Raw genomic sequence first — 23,746 nt, 5'->3', positions numbered from 1 at the left:
GGAAAATCGCCTGCCCTCCCCGGCTCTACCCCCTCCCCAGATACGAGCTGCGGGCCAAGCACGGGGGATTCAGGATGCATACGACCCTGCGCCTGCTCTAGACGAGCTCACAAGTTAGCGGGGACACCGTGAACCGCAATTAAGGCGCAATGTAACATTGACGAGGTGCGTGCTGAGATCTGTGCCTACCACACCTCTGCCCCGGCGACCTAGGACCTCACAGTTGAACGGGGCCTTGGGGGATGGGTAAAGGTTTGTTTTGTCACGTGAGGGGTGTGTGCAAGGGAGGGAAGAAGTATTTGGAGGAGAAGAAAAAGCTGTGTTCAGACACTGAGGGTGAAAAAGCAAGATGGTAGGAGGAAAGAAGTTACTTTTGACTCTAGGCTCAGGTGTGCAATGTAGGATGAGAGGTGTGGAGGCCCCTTGGGCTCAGACTTCCAAGGGCTCTTGTGTCCCATAGGAGAGTTGAGACTTTATCCCTGCTCAGTGGGGTCAGCAAGAGGCTCAAGCAGGTGGCCCTGATGTTCTCATCTGCTTTGCTCACCAATATGTCCCAAGGCAGCCAGACTAAAGTCCGCACTCAGCAGGGACTCAAGAAATATTAGTTGAATGAACATCAACTATATGCTAGGCCTTGGCTAGGTGCTTACACACACCTATTTAATACCCACAGCAGCCTTGTGGCTGTTTGTCCCAGTTCCCCCAAAGCAGTGCCAGATGGGAGCACTGTGCCAGAGATTTATGAGGGCACTTGGACAGGAAGCTGGACCTGGGATGCAGGTGTGGCCTTTGTGAAGGAGAGAGGTGAGGAGGGAAGGCTGAATGGAAGGAAGCATCTTATGCTACAGTGAAGCTCGAAGAAAGTTCAGCAAGGCCTTGGGGGATCCTAAGCCAAGCTGCCCTGTCCCAGGAGTCCAGCATCCCCCAGGAACAGGCTTCTTGTCATTAGGCATGGGCTGGCGGCAGCCCTAGGAAACTGGCCTCTGCACCAAGCTGGGGATGAGGATCAGAGGATAGATTTTAGGCCTCAGCAGCTGGGACAGGGCCATTGGTCAGCTATGCTCTGCACTGCAAGTTCTGAGAGTACGTTTTCTTGGCCACTATGGTAGTAGTATTCCCGTTTTGCACACACGGAAACCATGGCTCTGAGAGGTGAGTAACCTAACAAGCTCAACCAGTTGCTGAGGGGTGAATCCTGCCTCGACCAGAATGCAGGCCCGGTGACTTCCAAAGCCCTCACTTTTTCTACCCAGTGCATTGCTGCCTCCCAGCTGCCATCAGTGAGAATCTGGGAACAGGGGGTTCATCTGGGAGACTTTGCTGTTGACTTGCTGAGATGCTGTGATGCATTAAAAATGGTGGCAAATTCTTTGACACTCCTTCTATTGAGAAGTGGGGTCTATACCGTTTCCCTTGAGTTTGGGCTGGATTTAGGGATGGAAAGCACTAAGTCACTATATCCTGGAACTTCTTAAGATAGATCATAAACACCTTGCAGCTTCTCTCTGGGCCTCTGGAAATGGTAGCCCTTGGTGCCCTGAGCCACCACTAAGCTCAGCTACCCTGAGGCCTCCATGCTGGAGAGAACAGGGGAGAGACCACAGGGAGATGCCCTGCCAGCCCCCTGCTGTCCCCAACCATTTAAGTCATGGGCCCCCGGCACGTGGAGCAGAGTGGTCTCTGCCTTGCCCTGCTTGAAATGCAAAATAAAGGACTATTGTTGTTTTAAGCCACTACGTTTGGGCATGTTACTAGGTTTTAGATAACTGGAGCAGACCGTGAGGGCAGGCCTGAGCCCGTGACTCTGGCAGTGATAGTGGCTGCCCAATCCCAGTTCTACCCATCTGTAGCTACCAAAGGTCTTCGAGCAGCAGTCCCAGAGAACCAGGCCTGGGTGGAGTCTGGAATGACTCAGCTCCTCCAAACCTCACGGCCAGGATGCCTGGGCGTTCTGACCCTGTCTCTGCTTTAGATTCCACCTATCTACCTGAGCTCTGTCCTGTGTCCCAGTAACCCTCACTCATCCCCTTCCTGGGCACCAGTCGGGATCCTCCGCAGCCTGTGTGTGTCCTCTCCTGCATTAACTAGAAAAAAGATTTGGTAACCTGCTTGCTTGAGTACGTGGCACCCCGCGGTTCCTGCTAACATTGAACACCCCTCCCCCATCTCCAGACTAAGACCAGCTTTTCTGTTTGCTGGCTGCATTCTGGAGGGCAAACTCCATGGTGACCCGCCCACTCCAGCCCTGGGCCACCAATCCCAGGGTGCTGTTCCTTCTCATTGTTCATTGAGGTCTCTTCTTGCCTCTTGTCTGGGCCACTAGGGGAGTAACAGACTGCGGGGATGGAGATATGGACCCAGATTTGATAAACGCATCTCGGGGTGGGGGGAGCATCTAAACCACAGTTTCCAACTCAGTTGCTCTTGGTGTACCTTCCCTTTGAGGCTCTCTCACTCCGGCAACGGCCCTTGTCTCCACCTTGTCACGTGGTTGGTAAGCTGCTTTCCCTTTAAAACTCTGGTCCAAACTGGACAAAAACCTCTTTATTGGTTCCTCTTAGCACAGCTGACCAGACTAGCATTTTTAAAATGTACTAAACACTAAGAGAGAACAAAAAGGACCTAAATTACAGAAAATATAAATAGCTTAAAAAAACAAACAAACTCATGTTCCCAAAATAGCAATCTGTGATCCCACAGCAATTTCTTTCCTAACGTAAAGAGCTGACGACTTTTGAGCTCCTGGCCTGGCTGTCTTTCTGTTCGGTTTCATCTTCTCCATCCCATGGCAGCTACTGACAGGGACTTTGCCCAAAGCCCCCCCCCAGATTCTCATACAAGCTTCCAAAGCTCCTGAGACCTCCTCCTCATTTCGGCTCTGTAGGATGCGTCACCTCCTCCGCTCATTGGCACTTTTACGTTTGGGTTTTTTTGTGCTGTTGAATCATCTCCCCTTCCAGATGAGCCTCCATCTCTACATACAAGGGGTAGCTGCTGCATGGCACATTTAACAATGAGGGTCCTCAGGAATTCCCTGGTGGTCCAGTGGTTAGGACTCCGTGCTTTCACTGCCAGGGCCTGGGTTCAATCCCTGGTCGGGGAACTAAGATCCCACAAGCTGAGTGGCATGGCCAAAAAACAAAACAAAACAAAACAATGAGGCCTCAAGACAAGGATGCCCACTGTCACCACTTCTATTCAACACAGTATTGGAAGTTGTAGGCACAGCAATCAGACAACAAGAAGAAATAAAAGTATCCAAATTGCACCATATATAGAAAACCCCAAAGACTCCACACAAAATCTATTCGAACTGATAAACTAATTCAGCAAGGTAGCAGGGCACAGATTAACATACAGTAATCAGTTGCATTTCTTTACACTAACAATGAAATATCAGAAAGGGAGTGTAAAAAACAATAGCTTTTTAAATTCCATCAAAAAATACTTAGGAATAAACCTGACCAACGAGGTGAAAGACTTACATGCTGAGAACTATAAAACATTAATAAAGGAAATTGAAGATAATTCAAAGAAATGGAAAAGTATCCCATGCTCTTGGATTGGGAGAATTAACAATGTTAAAATGGCCATATTACCCAAAACAATCTACAGATTTAGTACGTATGATCCCTATCAAACTACCCATGACATTTTTCACAGAACTAGAACAAATAATCCTCAAATTTATATGGAACCATAAAAGACCCAGAATTGTCAAAGCAGTCCTGAGGAAAAAAGAACAAAGCAGGAAGCATAACTCTCCCAGACTTCAGACAATACTACAAAGGTACAGTAATCAAAACAGCGTGGTATTGGCCCCAAAACAGACATGTGGATCAATGGAACAGAATAGAGAGCCCAGAAATAAACCCACACACTTATGGTCAATTAATCTTTGACAAAGAAGGCAAAAATATACAATGGGGAAGAAAACAGTCTTTTTAGCAAGTGGTGTTGGGAAAGTTGTACAGCTGAATGCAAATCAATGAAGTTAGAACACATCCTCACACCATACACAAAAATAAACTCAAAATGGCTTAAAGACATAAATATAAGACATAATACCATAAAACTCCTAGAAGAGAACATAAGCAAACATTCTCTGACATAAATCTTACTAATGTTTTCTTAGGTCAGTCTCCCAAGGCAAAAGAAATAAAAGCAAAAACAAACAAATGGGACTAAATCAAACTTATAAACTTTTGCACAGCAAAGGAAACCATAAACAAAATGAAAAGACAGCCCACAGAATGGGAGAAAATATTTGCAAATGATGTAACCGACAAGGACTTAATTTCCAAAATATACAAACAGCTCATACAACTCAATGTCAAAAAAAAACCAGTGACTACCCTGGCAGTCCAATGGTTAAGACTCTGCACTCCCACTGCAGGGGGCACCAGTTCAATCCCTGGTCAGGGAACTAAGATCCCGTATGCCACACAGCATGTGTTCCAAACAACCCGGGCTTCCCTGCTGGCACAGTGGTTAACAATCTGCCTGCCAATGCAGGGGACATGGGTTCGAGCCCTGGTCCTGGAAGATCCCACATGCTGTGGAGCAACTAAGCCTGTGCGCCACAACTACTGAGCCTGCGAGCCACAACTACTGAGCCCAAGCACCCAGACCCTGTGCTCTGCAACAAGAGAAGCCACCACAATGAGAAGCCTGCACACCATAACGAAGAGTAGCCCCCGCTCACCACAATTAGAGAAAGCCTGCGCGAAGCAACGAAGACCCAACGCAGTCAAAATAAAAATAAAAATACAAAAAGCAAACAACCCAATCCAAAAATGGGCAGAAGACCTAAATAGACATTTATCCAAAGAAGACATACAGATGGCCAAGAGGCACATGAAAAGATGCTCATCATCACTAATTATTAGAGAAATGCAAATCAAAACTACAATGAGGTATGACCTCACACCAGTCAGAACAGCCATCATCAAAAAGCCTACAAATAATAAATGGTGGAGAGGGTGTGGAGAAAAGGGAACCCTCCTGCACTGTTGGTGGGAATGTAAATTGGTGCAGCCACTATGGAAAACAGTATGGAGATTCCTCAAAAAACTAAAAATAGAGTTACCATAAGATCCAGCAATCCCACTCCCGGGCATATATCAAGAAAAGATGAACTCTAATTTGAAAAGATACATGCACCCCAATGTTCACAGCAGCATTATTTACAATAGTCAAGATATGGAAGCAACCTAAGTGTCCATCAATAGATAAATGAGTAAACAAGATGTGGTATATATATATACAATGAGATATTACTCAGCTATAAAAAGGAATAAAATTTTGCCATTCTCAGCAATATGGATGGACCTAGAGAATCTCATACTGAGTGAAGTCAGAGAAAGACAAATATCATATGATATCACTAATTTGTGAAATCTAAAAAATAATACAAATGAATTTACTGGGCTTCCCTGGTGGCGCAGTGGTTGAGAATCCGCCTGCCGATGCAGGGGACACGGTTTCGTGCCCCGGTCCGGGAAGATCCCACATGCCGCGGAGCGGCTGGGCGCATGAGCCATGGCCGCTGAGGCTGCGCGTCCAGAGCCTGTGCTCCGGGAGAGCCCGGAGAGGCCACAACAGTGAGAGGCCCGCGTACGGCAAAACAAAAACAAAAACAAATGAATTTACTTACAAAACATAAACAAACTCACAGACATAGAAAAAAAACTATGGTTACCAAAGGGGAAAGGGGGGTAGGGATAAATTAGGAGTATGGGACTACAGATACATGCTACTATATACAAAATAGATAAACAACAAGGATCTTCTGTATAGCACAGGGAACTATATTCATTATCTTGTAAGAACTTATTTTGAGAACAGAATATATATAACTGAATCACTTTGCTGTACACCTGAAACTAACACAATATTGTAAACCAACGACACTTTAATTTAAAAAAAGAATGAGGGCCCTTGGCCATTATCAAAAAACAAAAATAACAAGTGTTGGTGAGGGAACCCCTGTGCACTGTTGGTGGGAATGTAAATTGGTGCAGCCACTATGGAAAACAGTATGGATGTTCCTCAAAATATTAAAAATAGAACTACCATATGATCCAAGATTCACACTTCTGGGTTATATACCAAAGAATTGAAATCAGGGTCTCAAGGAGGTATCTGCACTTCCATGTTCACTGCAGCATTATTTACAATAGCCAAGACATGGAAACAACCTGTGTCCATTGATCACTGAATGCATAAAGAAAATGTGGTATGCACATACAATGGATATATTATTATTCAGCCTTAAGAAAAAGAAGGAAATCCTGACATTTGAGACAACATGGATGAACCCGGAGGGCATTGTGCTAAGTGAACTATGCCAGTCACAGAAGGAATGATGCTACTTATATAAAGAATCTAAAATCGTCAGACTTATAGAAGCAGAAAGTAGAACAGTGGTCATTAGGAGCTGTGGGATGGGGAAACAAGGAGATATTAATCCAAGGGTACAAAGTTTCAGTTATGCAAGATGAATAAACCCTAGAGATTTACTGAACAGCATGGAGCCTAGAGTTAACAATACTTGGATTGTTACTTAAACAATCCAATTGGATACTTAAAAATTTGTTAAAAGGGCAGATCTTATGTTAAGTGTTCCTATCATACACAGAAAAAAAATAATAAAAAGGGAGGAAGGAAACTTTTGGAGAAGACGGATATGTTTACGGCACAGATCATGGTAATTGTGGGTGTATACTTATCTCCAAGTTCATCAAGTTGTGTATATTAAATATATACAGCTTTTTGTATGTCGATCATACCTCAATGAAGTGGTTTTAAAATAAGGAATGAGGGTCCTAGCCAAATATAACGCCAGAGTTTTAAATAGGACTTCAGGAGGCTGAGCAGGCCCAATCCTTTACCTGAAATAAAATCTTAAAATTAGATGGTGCAAAATGTTACTTTTTTTTTTTTTTTTTTTGCGGTACGCGGGCCTCTCACTGTTGTGGCCTCTCCCGTTGCGGAGCACAGGCTCCAGATGCGCAGGCTCAGCGGCCATGGCTCACGGGCCCAGCCGCTCCGCGGCATGTGGGATCTTCCCGGACCAGGGCACGAACCCGTGTCCCCTGCATCGGCAGGCGGACTCTCAACCACTGTGCCACCAGGGGAGCCCCAAAATATTACTTTTTAAATTGAGTCTCTAGTCCTTCCAAACAGCATCCAGTTCGTTGACCTCTGGGGATATCTCTCTGATCATCTCTGTAGCTTTTCCCTTCCCCGCTGCCCTGCACCCCAGCTTAGTCCTGGACGGGCCTCTCAGGTCCTGTGTAATCACCAGATTCTCTAGGGGGTCAAGAGCATAAACCCATCCTTTTCTTGCTAATGTTGAAAGCCTCTCAAATTCTCTATTTACTCTGTCTCATCAAAAGTTAAATATTACCTGCTCTTACAACCATAAAAATGCTGAGTATAGCTACAGCCCTTGCTAAGAAATGACATGTCCTGTAAATGGGCCATAATTTCTATAATAAAGGAGAGACAACGATGACAGAAACCTAGTTAATTATTGTCGATGACATAGCTAATCTGATTAATGACCTTACAAATATTTGTTCCCTTCTTCTAGACACTTCCCAGATTTATTTTAACTAAGAGCTTTATTAAGATTGTCCCAAAAAACATTGTAAAAATAATTTGTTTTGTTTACCATCTATGGTACTATTAGAAGAAAAAGGAAAGTTTTTCTCTGCATCTTGAGAAAAAAAAGTAAAATCTTGGACACTAACAGTACCAGATAGGGTAGACTTCTGAGAATGAGGTAGAGATCTTTGCTGTATGTCCTGAAGTTTTCTCTCCTGGAAATTGAGAGCAAGTGTCATGCGGAAAAGGAGATAGAACACTTCATTGTGTTATATGTGTGCCTTACTCTTGACATGGAATAAAAATGGAGAAACTGAGGCACAGAAAGATTCAACCATGTAATTATTTCTGCAGTGCCTGGAAGAGTTCCCGGAACATAGCAGGTTCCTAGTATCTGTTGAAAGTTGAATGTCTAACCTTTGACTAAGGTGGGAGTAATTTCAGGGTTCTAGTTAAGAGAAAATGAAACTTTTTTGTCATGGTCATCTCTGCACTTGGTATTATTCATTGTTCTAGAGCACTCCCTGTTTAGCTGTCTTCATCCAATGTGCTTTCAATCAGCAATCCTACTTAGAGAGCTTTAGGGTGGAATACACCTAGATTTGTGCTCCATTTCTGTGTGAACTTCATGAGAGCAAGATGTTGATTTTACTTATCTCTGTACCCTAGAAAGGGGTACAGTGGTTCATAACGGATGCTCATAAATGCTGACTGAGAATTTTACTCAAGCGTTCTATTGAGAACCTTCGCATTTGGGCAAAATTTTGGAAGAGAGGAAAGGGGGAAGAGAGAGAGATTGATTTGGGGAAAGGAGTTCTGATTTCAAACCCTTAAATCTGTTTACACTCTCTTTTAGCAACAGCTGGCAGCTTTAGCAGTCTTTGTTTTCTATAAAGTAACCTTACCTCACATCTTCCCAGGGATCTGCCTTCTCTCCCGGTTGGTAAAAATTTCTGAATTGATTATGAGAGGCTGGGTGAAATGTGTGTAGGCCACTCTACCAGAAAAGGCCTTCTGTACCTAACAACAGTTTAGAACTCTCCGAATTGGATTTTATTTTCTCAGGTATTGGGGAACTTATCCTGAGTGGGTAAGTTTTTGGTGTGAAGACAAAACACACTGGAAAATTAAAGAGATCATCTTATTCAGGCTATTGCAATGGGGAAAGTGCTCAATAAGGAGGAATGAATGTCTCAAAGGAAGAAAGAATGTCGGGAGTTTTGTAGAGGCAGGTAAACAAGAGAGTCCTGAGGAAGGGTGATGACAGGTCTTATCACCCATAGGCAGGGTGGTCCTTTGAGGTTATCTGGAATGCAAAAAGGCCGGGAGATATCTCAATTGCTTTTTAGGAGCACAGGGCTCAGACAAAGTTCAACGTTGTCAGTGGACACTAAAGCCCGTTTGTGTTTGAATCCTACTTCCATCATTTAGAAGCTGTGTGACCTTAGGCAAATTACTTAAACTGTGTGTCAGTTTTTTCATCTATAAAATGGGAATAATATATAGTACTTACTTGATGGGAGATGTTTTAAGGACTAAGTGAGATGAAGCATATAAAGTGCCTGGCACTATATAAGTATTCAATATATATTATTACCATTCTTAAGTATTCTATAGAGGACAGAAATTAGGTTTACAAGGAGGGACAAAACTTTCTGGTGCTCTCATTTGAAACTTTATAAAAGGCAAGAAGCTTCACTTAGATAAGACAAATTGTTTTTATGCCTTCCTAAAAAGTTGACACATAGAAATGCTGAATAGGTACGAAATGAAATAACTTAGAAACTTTCTTTTAAAATGTTGAATTGGGACTTTCCTGGTGGTGCAGTGGTTGAGAATCTGCCTGCCAGAGCAGGGGACATGGGTTCGATCCCGGGTCTGGGAAGATCCCACATGCCGTGGAGCAGCTAAGCCCGCGTGCCACAACTACTGAGCCTGCGTGCCACAACTACTGAAGCCCGCACGCCTAGAGCCCATGCTCAGCAACAAGAGAAGCCACTGCAATGAGAAACCCATGCACCACAACAAAGAGTAGCCCCCGCTCGCTGCAACTAGAGAAAGCCCACATGCAGCAATGAAGACCCAATGCAGCCAAAAATAAAAAATAAACGAATAAGTAAATAAAATTTTTAAAAAGGGAAAAAAATGCTGAATTATAAAGTCAATTAAACAATAGTTACAATCTTTGTGTGTGTGTGTGTGTAAATAGTTTTCGTTCATATACGACAGACCACTGGGATTTGTTTAAGTGAATAATTTTCAATGATGCCCCAACATTATTTCATTTGGGGGAATGTTAGTCTCTCTTTAAAACTGTCTTGTGGCCATTGTAAAGCAATTATACCCCAATAAAGATGTTAAAAAAAAAAAAACTGTCTTGTGGCTGACTCAAATAGTAAAATTAAATTAAGATGAATTTCATTTTAGGGAAGTAGTTTTAAATCTATAATTTCAAGCTATCTCTCCTTGATAAATTTAAGGTGGGTATTAGGAGGAGAGAAGCCTCTATTGTGTGCCAGGGACAGTGGTTGGCACTCCCCATATTTTCCTTCCTTTACAGGAATCCTGTGAGGTAGGGATTATATCCCCACTTTACATTTGAAAAAGACAGGGGTAATCTCAGAGAGATTAAATAACTTGCCTAAGATCATGAAGCTAGTAACTAGGCACAGATATGGATTCCCAGTTAAGGGCTCAAGAGAGACTGTCAACCCGTTGAGGGAAAAGAAAGTGGTTTTTGTTTTCATATTACTCCCTTGTTACCACGTCCTGCTGTTTAACAAAACTGGCCTGGGAATCTCCAGATGCACAGATCACTGCAATTCACTGATGAGTTCTATTTAGAGTTCCCATTTCAGAAATCCTCTGAATTATAGCCCTAGTATTTACTGGGAGCTTAAATACATGCTAGGCATTGTTCCAGGCACTTTATATGTGACAACTCATTTAATCCTCACAGTGCTAGTACTATTCTCATTTTTCCAGATGAGGACACCAAGATATAGAGAGTTAGTTTATTTATTTTCCAGTTCTTTTTTTTTTCCAGTCCTTACATCTTTATTTATTTATTTTTTTAACATCTTTATTGGAGTATAATTGCTTTACAATGGTGTGTTAGTTTCTGCTTTATAACAAGGTGAATCAGTTATACATATACATATGTTCCCATATCTCTTCCCTCTTGCGTCTCCCGCCCATCCTCCCTATCCCGCCCCTCTAGGTGGTCACAAACCACCTAGCTGATCTCCCTGTGCTATGCGGCTGCTTCCCACTAGCTATCTTCTTTCTTTACATTTGGTAGTGTATATATGTCCATGCCACTCCAGTTCTATTAGTTCTTTACTTATTTTTTATACACATATTCACTCTTTTTAAGATTCTTTTCCCATACAGGCCATTACAAAGTATTGAATAGATTCCCTGTGCTATACATTAGGTCCTTATTAGTTATCTATTTTATAAGGTATAGAGCGTTTAGATAACTTTCCTGAGATTGTACAGTTAGTAAACAGTAGAGCCAAGATTCAAATCTAGGCAGTCTGGAACCACCGTTCATGCTCTCAGCACTCCTCTTTATAAGCTCTGACACCAAAACAAAGTGGAATAATCAGTTTGAACTTTGTACATATATGGAGTGGTTTGGAGAGATTAAGGAACATTTTAATTATTGTCCCAAACCGACAGAAACCTGTCAGGCTGGCTATTCAAGTGAAGTCACTTTCTAGCTATCACAAGAATTTTAAAGGAAAATAATGAAAACAAACAGGCATTAGATGATTCACCCCAGTATAAGCACAATTATCTACATTCCTTTGTTTCTGTGGTAATCTAGATGTCTTGTGACCTTGACCAAGTCTGGAGCTTTTCCACATTATCTTTATTTCATGTAATGAGATCATCAAAGGTGACATGTAATAACACAGGTTAGAAACTGCTACAGCTTGGTAGAGTCCACATTTAGGTCAAAATTGGCTTGACTTGGTAGGAAAAAGAGCAAAGGTATGTATGACTCAGGGTTAATTTTAGTCCTTTAGATGCCTGTCTGTCACAATTCTGTTCCAGGTATTGCCAGTATCACAGAAAGTAAAGTCCAGCCATTCTAAGGACAGACCCAGGAGTTTGGGTCCACAGATGAGTTTGGCATGTGTCCTCCAAGTCCACAGAGACTGCACATAAATTCAACCAACATTTGTAGAACCCCTTGTAAGCTATTCTGCTAGGAGCTAGGAAGGATGGTAAATGCTTTATGGCCTCTGATGGCTCAAATTCAATGGTAAAGTCAACCATCCCAAATACTTTTGGTGAATAAAAAAATTAATTATAAATTATAATGAGATAAGCAACAAGGATTTACTATATATAACACAGTGAATAATATTCAATATCTTATAATAACCTACAATGGAAAATAATCTGAAAAAATATATGTAACTGGATTCACTTTGATGTACACCTGACACTAACACAATATTGTAAGTCAACTATGCTTCCGTAAAAAAATTATAACGATAAATACCACTGGGAGCATGAGAAAGGTCTTCCCTTCCCCCAGCCATTGAACCTACATCAAACACTGGATCAATCTGAACCAGACCCCTAGGGGATGCCATGCACTGATTGACTCAGACTGGGTTACTGTCCATACCTGAACCAGTCATAGGTAGAATTCAATTACAGTGGTTTCTATCAATCGGAGTCAACCATTAGAGCTGGTGCAGTCATTCTCTGCAAATGAGTGACTGCTACATAATGGGGAAGGGGTAGGATGATTACTGAAGAAACATCTATAATGTCCAATAAAAACGCTAAATGCTTGATACTTAATAGAAGGGAGCTCTGTTGGAGGTCAAAGCGGGAAGGAAGGATTCCATCTCTGGAAAGATGTGTGGTTAGAGTGGGAATTCAAAGGTAATGGTGGAGAGCAACTACTTAGGGATTTTTAGGTAAAGGGTACAACATGAACAACATTAAGAAAGAAAGAATATGGAAGGAAAAATAGAAAGTAGAATAATATAGTCGGAGAGAAGAGAACTATGTGAACAGGCCAGATTTGGAAGGTTTTGAATGTCAGCCTGAATGTATTCTGTATCTAATGGGTAGCTGTGCAAGGTTTATGGCATTATTTAGTCTGTGCTTGCCAAGACCCTAAAGATTTTTCTGCATCAGCTGTTGATCCGGGTCAGGCTGAATGTCTCCAGGTCACCCTGGGTTAGGATGATGTTTCCAAGCCTGGCTCAGCCTTCAGGGACTAGGGACAGAGTTTCCTTTGCCTGCACGCTTTGATCTTGCTTGGGGAAGCTGTTTCTACCATGCTACAAATGTAAGTGCTATTTTTCCAAGACACCTGGACACTGCCCTGTGGGCTTTCTGAGAGATCCTGCCAGGGCCGTGGGGAGTCTGGTCCCTCATTCTACACTTATCTTCATTACAGCCACTAGCAGAAGGCAGGGTTCCTAGCTCAGCCTACTGATCACCATGAATTCAGCAGGTAAAAGCAACAAGGACACCACAAGCAGACATAAAAGAGGCAATTCAAATGAATTAATGGTACCCTTTGGGGCCAGATTCCCAAGGAAGCCTAGGAGAAATCTGACAAGAAGGATAAAAGGAAGGTGTTTACCCATGTCAGTTTCAAAGAAATAAATGTTATACTTTTGACTCTAGGCATACTCCAGTGGTAATAAGAGCACATTAAATAACTACCTGGCCAAATGCAGTTTGTTCACTAGGACAAAAGTCCTGTGAAATCCTTTATGGAGGCTACACTCTGCATCTTGGTTCTCAGGGAAATCCCTCATCTGAAAAAGCTAACAGGGCTAGCAACCCTCTGCTCATGTCAGAAGGAAAAAAAAGGAAACATTCCCTGGAGTAAACAGTACAAGAATAACTGAAATGGAGGAAGTACGTGATTTCAAGCTTGTGTTGCTAACAAATATTTTCTGTGCTTATAACAGTAAGGAATGCAACCAATCTGTGGATAAACCCAGGGAATGTTTCTGAGTCAGTACTCCCTGAGTGCTTCCTCTGTTCTAGGCACTTGGCTAAATACTTAATATTTGTCTTGCCCAATATGGTAGCCACCAGCCACCAGCTACTGAGCACTTGAAATGTGGCTAGTCTAAACTGAGATGTGCTTAAATTTTGAAGACTTAGCGTGAAAAAAAGAATGTAAAACATCTCATTAATATTTTTACATTGATTGCATGTTAAAATCATAATATTTTTGACATACTGGGTTATATATGGTATTCAAGCTAATTTTATCTTTGTTATTTACTTTTAAAAATATGACTACTAGAAAATTTAAAGTTACATAAATGGCTCACACTTGTGGCTTGTGTTGTATTTCTATTGGAGAGCACAGCTTCAGAGGATCTCCATTCTGCATCCCCATAACAACCTTATAACATAGACTATTACTAGGTCTGTTTATTGAAGAAGAAATTGCTGAGGTATAGAGACTGCAAGGTACTTGCCCAGCATTATTAAGTGCTGGGGTTGCGACTCAAACCAGGGTTGGTCTTATCCACTATATTATAATAAACTGCCTCTTCAGCTTGCTTTATGTCAGTATTTTTCTGGGTGACTCAAGTGTAGAACTCTGGGTTAGAATGTGGTCTCCCCCGCTAACTGCTTGCATGAGCTTGAGTGATTATCTTAATCTCTTCATGTCATTAGACAGGAGCCTAATACATCTAATAAGTCAATAATGCATTATTGTCTTATGTGAATCACTTCTTTGGCTTCACAATCTACGGAAACAAAGATTCAGTTCAACTTAGCAAATGTCTCCTTAACATTGCTATGTACGATTGTGAAAAAGCCCAGATAAACACCATCAAATGCGTTAATTCCTGAGAGGGAGTTAATTATGTTTGGAGTAACACCAGAATGAATGAACAAAACACACTTTAACTTTTCCAGTTGTAAAAAGAGAAGAGCAATGCTCACTTTAAGCTTAATGAATAACAGATACAATACGGTTTTGAATTGCTATTGACTATATTGGGTGTTTTACATATGATCATTTTTCAAGTATTCTTACAACCTCTTACACAAAGGATCTTCCAGAACTTGAATTGTTTTGGACTAAGAAAATCATACCAATGCTAAACATAAAAGCAAGGGAAAGGAAAACCTGGTGCCATGCAGAAGTATTTCTTTTCTGTTATTGCCATATTTTAATTTAATTACATTGGTGAGAATTCATGTCCTCCCTAACACACTCCAAATGCTTCTTGTTTCTAATTTTTTAGTGCATATACTGATCATAATCTGAGCCCCACTTGAGAAAGCAGCTCACTCTTCAAGGCCATAGCTGATCCTTAAAAGCACGAAAGAGAAATTTTTGGTATCGCTTATATTCCGTTGTGAGACTCCAAGTCATCATCTCTGCTCATACTTGAGTACAACTGACAAAAACATCTGACCTAGAATCCTCTTCAAGCCCGGATCACATAACTTTGCCACAGAATTTCGATAGCAGCCCCACTTTATCCAGTACTTGTCACTAGCTCTGGCTCCTTGCTTCACCATCTGTCCTGTGTTCTTATTACTGCAACTAACTTGGCTTTGAAGCAGTTTCAACATTCCACAAGACACCATGTGTTCTTGGAAATTATGCCTCAGTGCCACCTAGTAACTTTTTCTGGCAACCATTTTTTTTCAACTTCAGGTATAGCACATTGGTTCATCTTATTCTTTAATTGATGGCACTCCATTAGCAACTGGGTGTACAAGGCCGTCTCTTAATCATTCATTTATATACTCCTTTTCTTCTCCATTTTCCACTTCTGTTCCTCTGCTCTCACCATAAGCAATCATTCTTAAGTGCGTTCTGTAAAATGTATATATTTTTGTTTTGATGCATACATTTTTAATTTATGTAAATCATATCATCATAAAAAATCTCACTCTCTTTCTTTACTACATTTTAAAAAAGTCTAACCGTGTTGTCAAGTAAAATCTAGACTGTTGCATCTCATACATAGTTATCCGTCCATTTTACACATCTACATCACAAAAATGGACATGCGTATTGTCCTCAACTCACCGATATTGCTACTAATGCTGCGACAGACATCCTCATACGTCTTCCCTTACAGGTGAGACTCCCTCTGGATTCCTATACCATTCCCGGCAGCAGAAATACTGGGGTATAGGTAATGTATGTATGTATCAGTCTGGTTCCCACCAGGAACACAGAACCCACTCTAAGCATGTAAAACCAAGGGACTTTAATGCAAAGAACATGTTGCAGAGGTGATGGAAGTGCCGAGAGCCAAACTGGGGATATGAGGTAACTGAGAGATTAGCAATAGCAGGAACACGATTACCACATCCAAACTGCAGGAATTATTTGTAATAGGAGCCTGCGTCTGATGCAAGCTGCCAGTGGAAGCTGAAAGAGAAGGAAAAAATATAGATACCCCCTTGGAGACAGAGGGAAAGAGAGAAATACCCTGACTTTTCCCTTCTCCCATCCCGTGTCCTATCAGTGCTTTTTGCTGCATTCCCAAATGCATCCTGCAGGTGCCAGAGCAGAGCAGGGACAGGAAAGGAACAAAGAGAGGGCAGACAGTTGTAAGCACACCCTATACTTGATCTAAGTCCTGCTAGACTGCTCTCCATAATAACTAGTACCAGCTATACTCCTCTCAGCAGCATGTCCCCACATACCATCTACTCTTTATGGTCTACTATACTCCAGAAAGTAGCAGTAGACATCTCTTCCATCCTCCTTTGAATGTGTCTAGACGACTGCAGATGCCTCAGGTAGCTCCTTAAATCTAGCAGCTTCCTGGAGCTCGGGAACCCATCCATCGATTGGGCCATAGCCTCTTGAGGGCAGCAACCTCAACAGTTTTTGGTTTTTCTTGGGTTTTTTTGGCTGCGTTGGGTCTTCGTTGCTGCACGCAGGCTTTCTCTAGTTGTGGCGAGCAGCGGCTACGCTTCGTTGTGGTGTGTGGGCATCTCATTGTGGTGGCTTCTCTTGTTGCGGAGCGTGGGCTCTAGGCGTGCTGGCTCAGTAGTGGCGGCGCACGGGCTTCGTTGCTCTGTGGCACGTGGATCTTCCCGGACCAGGGCTCAAACCCGTGTCCCCTGCATTGGCAGGTGGATTCTTAACCACTGTGCCACCAGGGAAGCCCCACCTCATCAGTTTTATTTGTAAGGCCCTACTTGTCATTATGCTCAATGCTACTGACCAAGTGATAAATATACTTGTTGATTATTGGTGTCATGCCTTACCCGTTATTGTTATGATTTGGCTTGCAGACTGCATTGGTGGCAGTCTTCAACAAGCCACTTGTGGCACTGTGGAGGGAAATCTCTAGGGAGAGCCTGTGGGTGAGGGAGAGAGCTGATACTCAGCCAACAAGCATAGTTTAAGACCATAATGGTTGTCAAAACACTGTGTTGGTTGATAAATAGGCTCTGCTCTGAGCAATGCTAAGTGACCACTGTGCCCTGACTGCCTCAGCCACTTCCTTGGAAGCACCCCTCCCTCCAAGACCAGCAACTAAAGGGATATGTCTGGCCTGGCCAGGGGACTCTAGAACTCTGCTGCTACAATCTGGCTTGCCACTTTCCCAATTGGTTCTTGCATATGGCTTACTGGTTGTTAAATATTTTAAATATCCTTCCCCTGGAGGAGTATCACAAAAGAAGCATAGGGGAAAGTCTGTAGACTTTTGGGTATCCTATGACTCCCTGGAGCCTCCTTTCTATGTGTGATGATGGCAGAGAGAATCCTCCAGGATTATATTCCTGATAGAAAATGCTCCATATGCATTTTGCTTTTTCTATTCATTTACAGCATACCCAGTAAAGTGCACAAGGCTGAAGCGTACCGCTCGTTGAGATTTTACACGTGTACACCCATGTAACCACCACCCAGATCAATATATAGAACATTTTTAGCCTGCCAGCTGGCTCCCTCCTGCCTCCTTTCCATCAATTACCCCAAATAACCATAATACCAACATCTATCACTATTACTTAATTTTGCCCGTTTTAAAAGTTCTGTAAATGGAAGCATAGAGTACGTACTCTTTTGAGTCTGGTTTCTTTTGCTCAACATGAAAAATGTCCTTCCTTTGTGATTTATTTGGCTATTTTTCCAACTTGTTAAGTTGGATTCTTAGCTCATTAATTTCGACCTTTCTTCTTTCTTTTTGCATTTATTACAATTTTTAAAAATTGTGGCAAAATACATATAACATAAAATTTACCATTTTAACCATTCTTAAGTGTACAATTCAGTGGCATTCATTACATTCACAATGTTGTGCCACCATCATGATTATTTCCAAAATTTCTCATCACCCCAAACAGAAAGTCTGTACTCATTAAGAAATAACTTCCTATTCCTCTCTCCCTTGAGTTCCTGGTAACCTCTTTCTGTCTCAATGAATTTGCTTCTTCTAGATATTTCATATAAGTGGAGTTATACAATATTTGTCCTTTTGCTTTTGGCTTATTTCACTTAACATGGTATTTTCAAGGTTCATGCATGTTGTAGCACGTATCAGAATTTCATTCCTTTTATGGCTGAATAGTATCCCATTGTACGTATATATCACATTTTGTTTATCCATGTATTTTTTGATGGACACTTGGGATGGTTCTACCTTTTGGTTATTGTGAATAATGGTGCTATGAACATACTGTACAAGTAACTGAGTCCTTGTTTTTAATTCTTTTGGGTATATACCTAGGAGTGGAATTGCTGGGTCATACGGCAAGTCTATGTTCAGCTTTTTAAGGAATGGCCAAACTGTTTTTCAAAGCAGTTGCACCATTTTACATTCCCACCAACAATGCACAAGTGTACCAACTTCTCCACATCATTGCCAACCTTTTAATTTTTTTTCTTCTTCTCCTTTTTTTTTTTTTTTTAGGCTGCACCATGTGGCATGTGGGATCTTAGCTCCTGAGCAGGGGCTGAACCTGCGCCACCTGCAGTGGAAGAGCAGAGTTCTAACCACTGGACCCCCAGGGAAGTCCCTTTCTTTGTTTTTTATAGCCATTCTAGTTGGTGTGAAGTACTATCTCATCGTGGCTTTGATTTATACTTCACTAATGACTAATGATTTTGAGCATCATTTAATGTGCTTACTGGCCATTTGTATATCTTTGGAGAAATATCTGTTCAAGTCCTTTGCCTATTTTTTAATTGGGTTGTTTGTCTTCTTGTTATTGAGTGGTAGGAGTTTTTAAAAAAATATTCTGGATATTATACTCTTATCAGATATATGATTTGTAAATATTTTCTCCCATTCTGTGGATTGTTTACTCTCTTGACAGTTTCCTTTGATGCACAACACAATGGTCTGTAATTTTTATGAAGTCCAGTTCATCTATTTTTTCTTTCGTTACTTCTGCTTTTCATGTCATGTATAAGAAACCATTGCCAAATCCAAGGTTATGCAATTTGCTCCTCTATTTTCTTCTGATTGTTATAGTTTTAGCTCTTAAAATTGTCTTTAATCCATTTTTGAGTTGATTTTGGTATGTTCTCTAAGGTAAGCGTCCGATTTCATCCTTTTGCGTGTGGCTATCCATTATTTACTGAGGAGACTATTATTTCCTCATTGGTCTTGGCACCTTTGTCAAAGACCAGTTGACCATTCATTTCTAGGCTCTAAATTCTATTCCACTGGTCTATACAGATGCTTTTGATTATTGTAGCTTTTAGTAAGTTTTGAAATAAGGAAACTTTGTTCTTTTTCAAAATTGTTTTGATTATTTTAGGTCTCTTAACCCAAAATTCCATATAAATTTTAGGAAGAGTTTTCCATTTCTTCAAAAAACATCATTGGGACTTTGATAGGGATGCATTGAATCAGTATATCACTTTGGGTTGTACCATCGTCTTAATAAGTCTTCCAAACAGTGAACATGAGATATATTGATATTTCCATTTCTTTAGGTCTTAACCTTACTCCTTTTTTAGTTTAATAATTTAAGGTGATTTCATTCTAAGTATCATTTTAGCTTCATCTCCCAGTTTTTGATATTTTTATATTTATTTTAAAATTTCTGTCTTGATATACTCCTTGACCCATGAAGTATTTGTCTTGTTTTATTTTCAAATAAATGCTTTTAAATATGATTTTACTATTGATATTTAACTTAATTGCAATATGATCAGGGTTGTGGGTTAAATGATACCAAGTCAGAGATGTGTAAAACTTGTTTTATGAACTTGCAAATATAATGTTGCATATGTTCTTGAGAAGAATGTTTTCTATGATTGTTGGATGCAAAGTTCAGCATATATCCATTAGGTCAAGCTTTAAATTCTTTGTCCTCACTGATTTTTTTGGTCTGTTTGATTTATTACTGAGAGTTGTACTAAAATCTTCCCATCAGGATAGTGTATTAATCAATTTCTTTTGTAGGTCTATCAATTTTCCTTTTTGTATTTTAACCTATGTTATTACGTGCATACAAGTTTAGAATTGTGTATCTGTGTCTATCTACTGTGCATGCGTGTGTGTGAATTGCACCTTTTATCATTTTGCATAATGATACATTTAATACTCTTTATATGTCTCTAATGATCTTTTTTGCCTTAAAGTCTATCCTGTCTGATATTAATATAGTTATATCAGGTTTCGTTTGCTTAATATCTACCTGGTACATCTTTCTTTATATTTCTTCAATCAATGTATGTATCTTCTTATTAATTAAAATAATTCAGTATTTTAGATAAGTTATTTTTGTTAATATCCACTGATTAGAATGTATTATGATTTTATACAACCCACTTTTTAAAAGAATACCAACGTATTTATAGTTTTCTTTGTTCAACATTCTATCTCACATTGATATTCATCTGGGGATCATTTCCCTTTTATCTGAAGTGCAACCTTTATAATCTTTAGTATGGTCTTTTGATGATAAATTCTGCCATTTTTTGTTTGTCTGAAATGTTTTTGAGCCATATTATTGGAAGATAGTTAAGTATGCAGTTCTAAACTGACAGTTGTTTTTACTCAAACCTTGATTATTTAATGTCTTTGACTTCTATAATTGCTTTAGAAGTTAGCTTTCAGTCTATTTTTTGTTCCTTTGTAAGTAATCTATCTTTCCTATCTGGCTATTTTTTTTTTTTTTTTTTTTTTGCGGTACGCGGGCCTCTCACTGTTGTGGCCTCTCCCGCTGCAGAGCACAGCCTCCGGACGCGCAGGCTCAGCGGCCATGGCTCATGAGCCCAGCCGCTCCGCGGCATGTGGGATCTTCCCGGGCCAGGGCACGAACCCGTGTCCCCTGCATCGGCAGGCAGACTCTCAACCACTGCGCCACCAGGGAAGTCCTATCTGGCTATTTTTAATGTCAAATATTTGTCTTTTGTATTCATGGTGAAATGCTAAGTGAGATTTTATTCTTATTTATCTTATTCAGAGTCCACTGTCCTTCCTGAAATTGAGAATTTGTATCTTTAATCAAGTCTGGAAAATTCTTAGCCATTATCTTTTAAAATATTGCCTCTCAATAGACACTTCTCCAAAGAAGACATACAGATGGCCAACAGGTACATGAAAAGTTTTTCAACATCGCTAATCGTCGGAGAAATGCAAATCAAAACCACAATAAGAAATCACCTCACACTTGTCAGAATGGCTATCATCAAAAAGTCTACAAATAACAAATGTTGGCGAGAATGTGGAAAAAAAGGAACCCTCGTACACTGTTGGTGGGAATGTAAATTGGTCCAGCCACTGTGGAAAACAATATGGAGGTTCCTTGAAAAATTAAAAATAGAACTACCATATGATCCAGCATTTCCACACCTGGGTATAGCCAAAGAAAACAAAAACACTAATTTGAAAAGACACATGTACCCCAATGTTCATAGCAGCATAATTTACAATTGTCAACATACGGAAACAACCTAACACCTTGTCCAGATGCCAAGGGTTTCTACTAATCCAAGACCATTTTATAATATCTCAGCTTAAAGTTCTGTGGTTTTTGCTGTTCAAATGCTTTTTTTCTGGAAAGTACCATGCACTAAGTATTGCTGAGTATGTAGTAAAATGTTACAGAGATAGTAATTAGTCCTTGAGTGGGAAAGATCCAGTAACAGTGTTTGGCAATCCTGTTACGGGTATTTGAGTAACCCTCTTTGGAAATAAAATGGTCACACTATCTGCCAATAGGGCTAAAAACGAAACAAAACCCCATCATCCTCACTCTTAAATAACATCTACTTGTTGGATTACTATACGTAACACATTCTACCTTTGTGTTGCAAAAGAGAAAGAAGGGGAGAGAGAAGAGAATGAATGAGAGATTCTCTGAGTAATGACTATAATTAAGGCATGGAATGTGATGAAATAAAAAGAATCTTAGTTATTTCCTACCAGATATGAAATCAGATTTACTACATGGAGCAAATATCAACTTGTGAGGATACAGGAGTCATGAAAATAGGTGGTTTTTTGTTCATTCATACAACACTACAAACTAAGTAACAGGATGACAAAGACCAAGTCTGTTTTATCCCCCATTGCCTCCCCAGTGCCTAGCATGGCCATAACAAACAATATTTGTTGAATGAGCACCTACTGTGTGCTATGTACAGTACCAGGAGCAAGGTGGACATGACCCTAATCCTCAGTCCTAAGGAGAAATCCTACTTCCTCAAAGTAATGAAAGCTGGAGTTTGGAATCAAATAAATATTAACGATATTATCGAAGATAATGAAAACAACTAACAGGGCTCCTTTTCATGATTACATTCATAGCTTTCTCTATCAACTCTTATAACAACTCTGTGGAGTATCCGGGCAAATATTAATATCCCCAGTTCACAGTTGAGATAATAATAATAATACTCAGTAGTTATTGAGGGATTCTTACTTGCCAGCACAGCATTCAATGCTTTACATTCATTATCTCATTGAATTCCCCAATAACCCCACAGGCAGATACTACTATTTCCCTCATTTTCAGACTAGGAAATCAATGAAGCTAAAACAAATTTAAGCAACTGTGCGGGGAGGGTGGTGGGGGTGGGGAGTGCATACTTATTAAGTGGCAGAATCATGATTTATCTCAAGCGGTGGGACTCCAGGGTTTTCCACTGTGCCTAGAAAAGGCACCTGAACACACAGAGCAGGTGAAGATGCTGGAGCTAGTGCCAGTCGGGGCACCTTTATTACCATCCAGATATTTAACAGGTGCCCAAAGGTGAAGCTAATTTATTCCCAGAGAGTTTAAAGAGAAGACTCATCTTTAAATGACTACAAAAAGTATCCCACCATAACAGACACCATTTAACTACTGCAATAATTTTGAGAGAAGAGAATATTTTGCTGCTATTTCCTCTAGAAGCAACGCTCACTATTTAAACCAGGAACATTCAGAAGCAGCAAGAGAACTTAGCAAACCCCAAATACATCCTCATGCAATCCATATTTACGTGGGCAACTGCCTATCACGGCCAACCGGATGGCAACTTTACTGCAGAAGTGAGTCCAGGCAAAAGAATCAAGCAACACAAGAGCTGGGAGGGACTCTGGAAACCAGCTGGTGACTAGCTAAGATACCTGTGCGCAGCCCCCGATTTACTGAGGCGGTGAGATTCACGGAGTTCCAAGACCTCCAGAAAAGCACTCCGTGCTAAAAGGCCTTCCCACCGCTAGAAATCAGTCAGTCTATCCCTTTCGTCCCCTTTCCACTCCTTCTCTTGCTCTCTCTCCAGCTGCTTTCTTCCTTTTCAACACATTTTTTGAAACGGTGGTGAACAAAATAAACACGAACACGCCTTCCGAACAGATTAAAACATAATTAAACCAAGAACCTGATCCTTCGTGCTTCCCCTGCCACGGTCCACGCCCCGGGGCGTTGGAGAAGGTTCTGGTGAGGCGAGGGTTGGGGAACGCAGGGACGCCCCGCGGATGCGTGTTCCCCGCCAGCAGCAGGGGGGCGCCCTGAGCGAGTCTGCGCAGCGCACAGCTCCGCGGGTCTCCTAGCGACCCAAGAGGCGGGGTAAACACACCACCGGAGGCCGGGTGGGCAGCCGGGGAAGCACGGCTGACCGCAAGCGGCTGTTCGCACCCGCGGCGCGGGCCCGGGTGTCGGTGGGCACGGACTGCAGACCCTGGTAAGCGCGCGCACGCGC

Source organism: Phocoena phocoena, chromosome 5, assembly GCF_963924675.1.
Source record: "Phocoena phocoena chromosome 5, mPhoPho1.1, whole genome shotgun sequence".
Lineage (NCBI taxonomy): Eukaryota > Metazoa > Chordata > Mammalia > Artiodactyla > Phocoenidae > Phocoena > Phocoena phocoena.
This window is presented reverse-complemented; position numbering follows the sequence as displayed.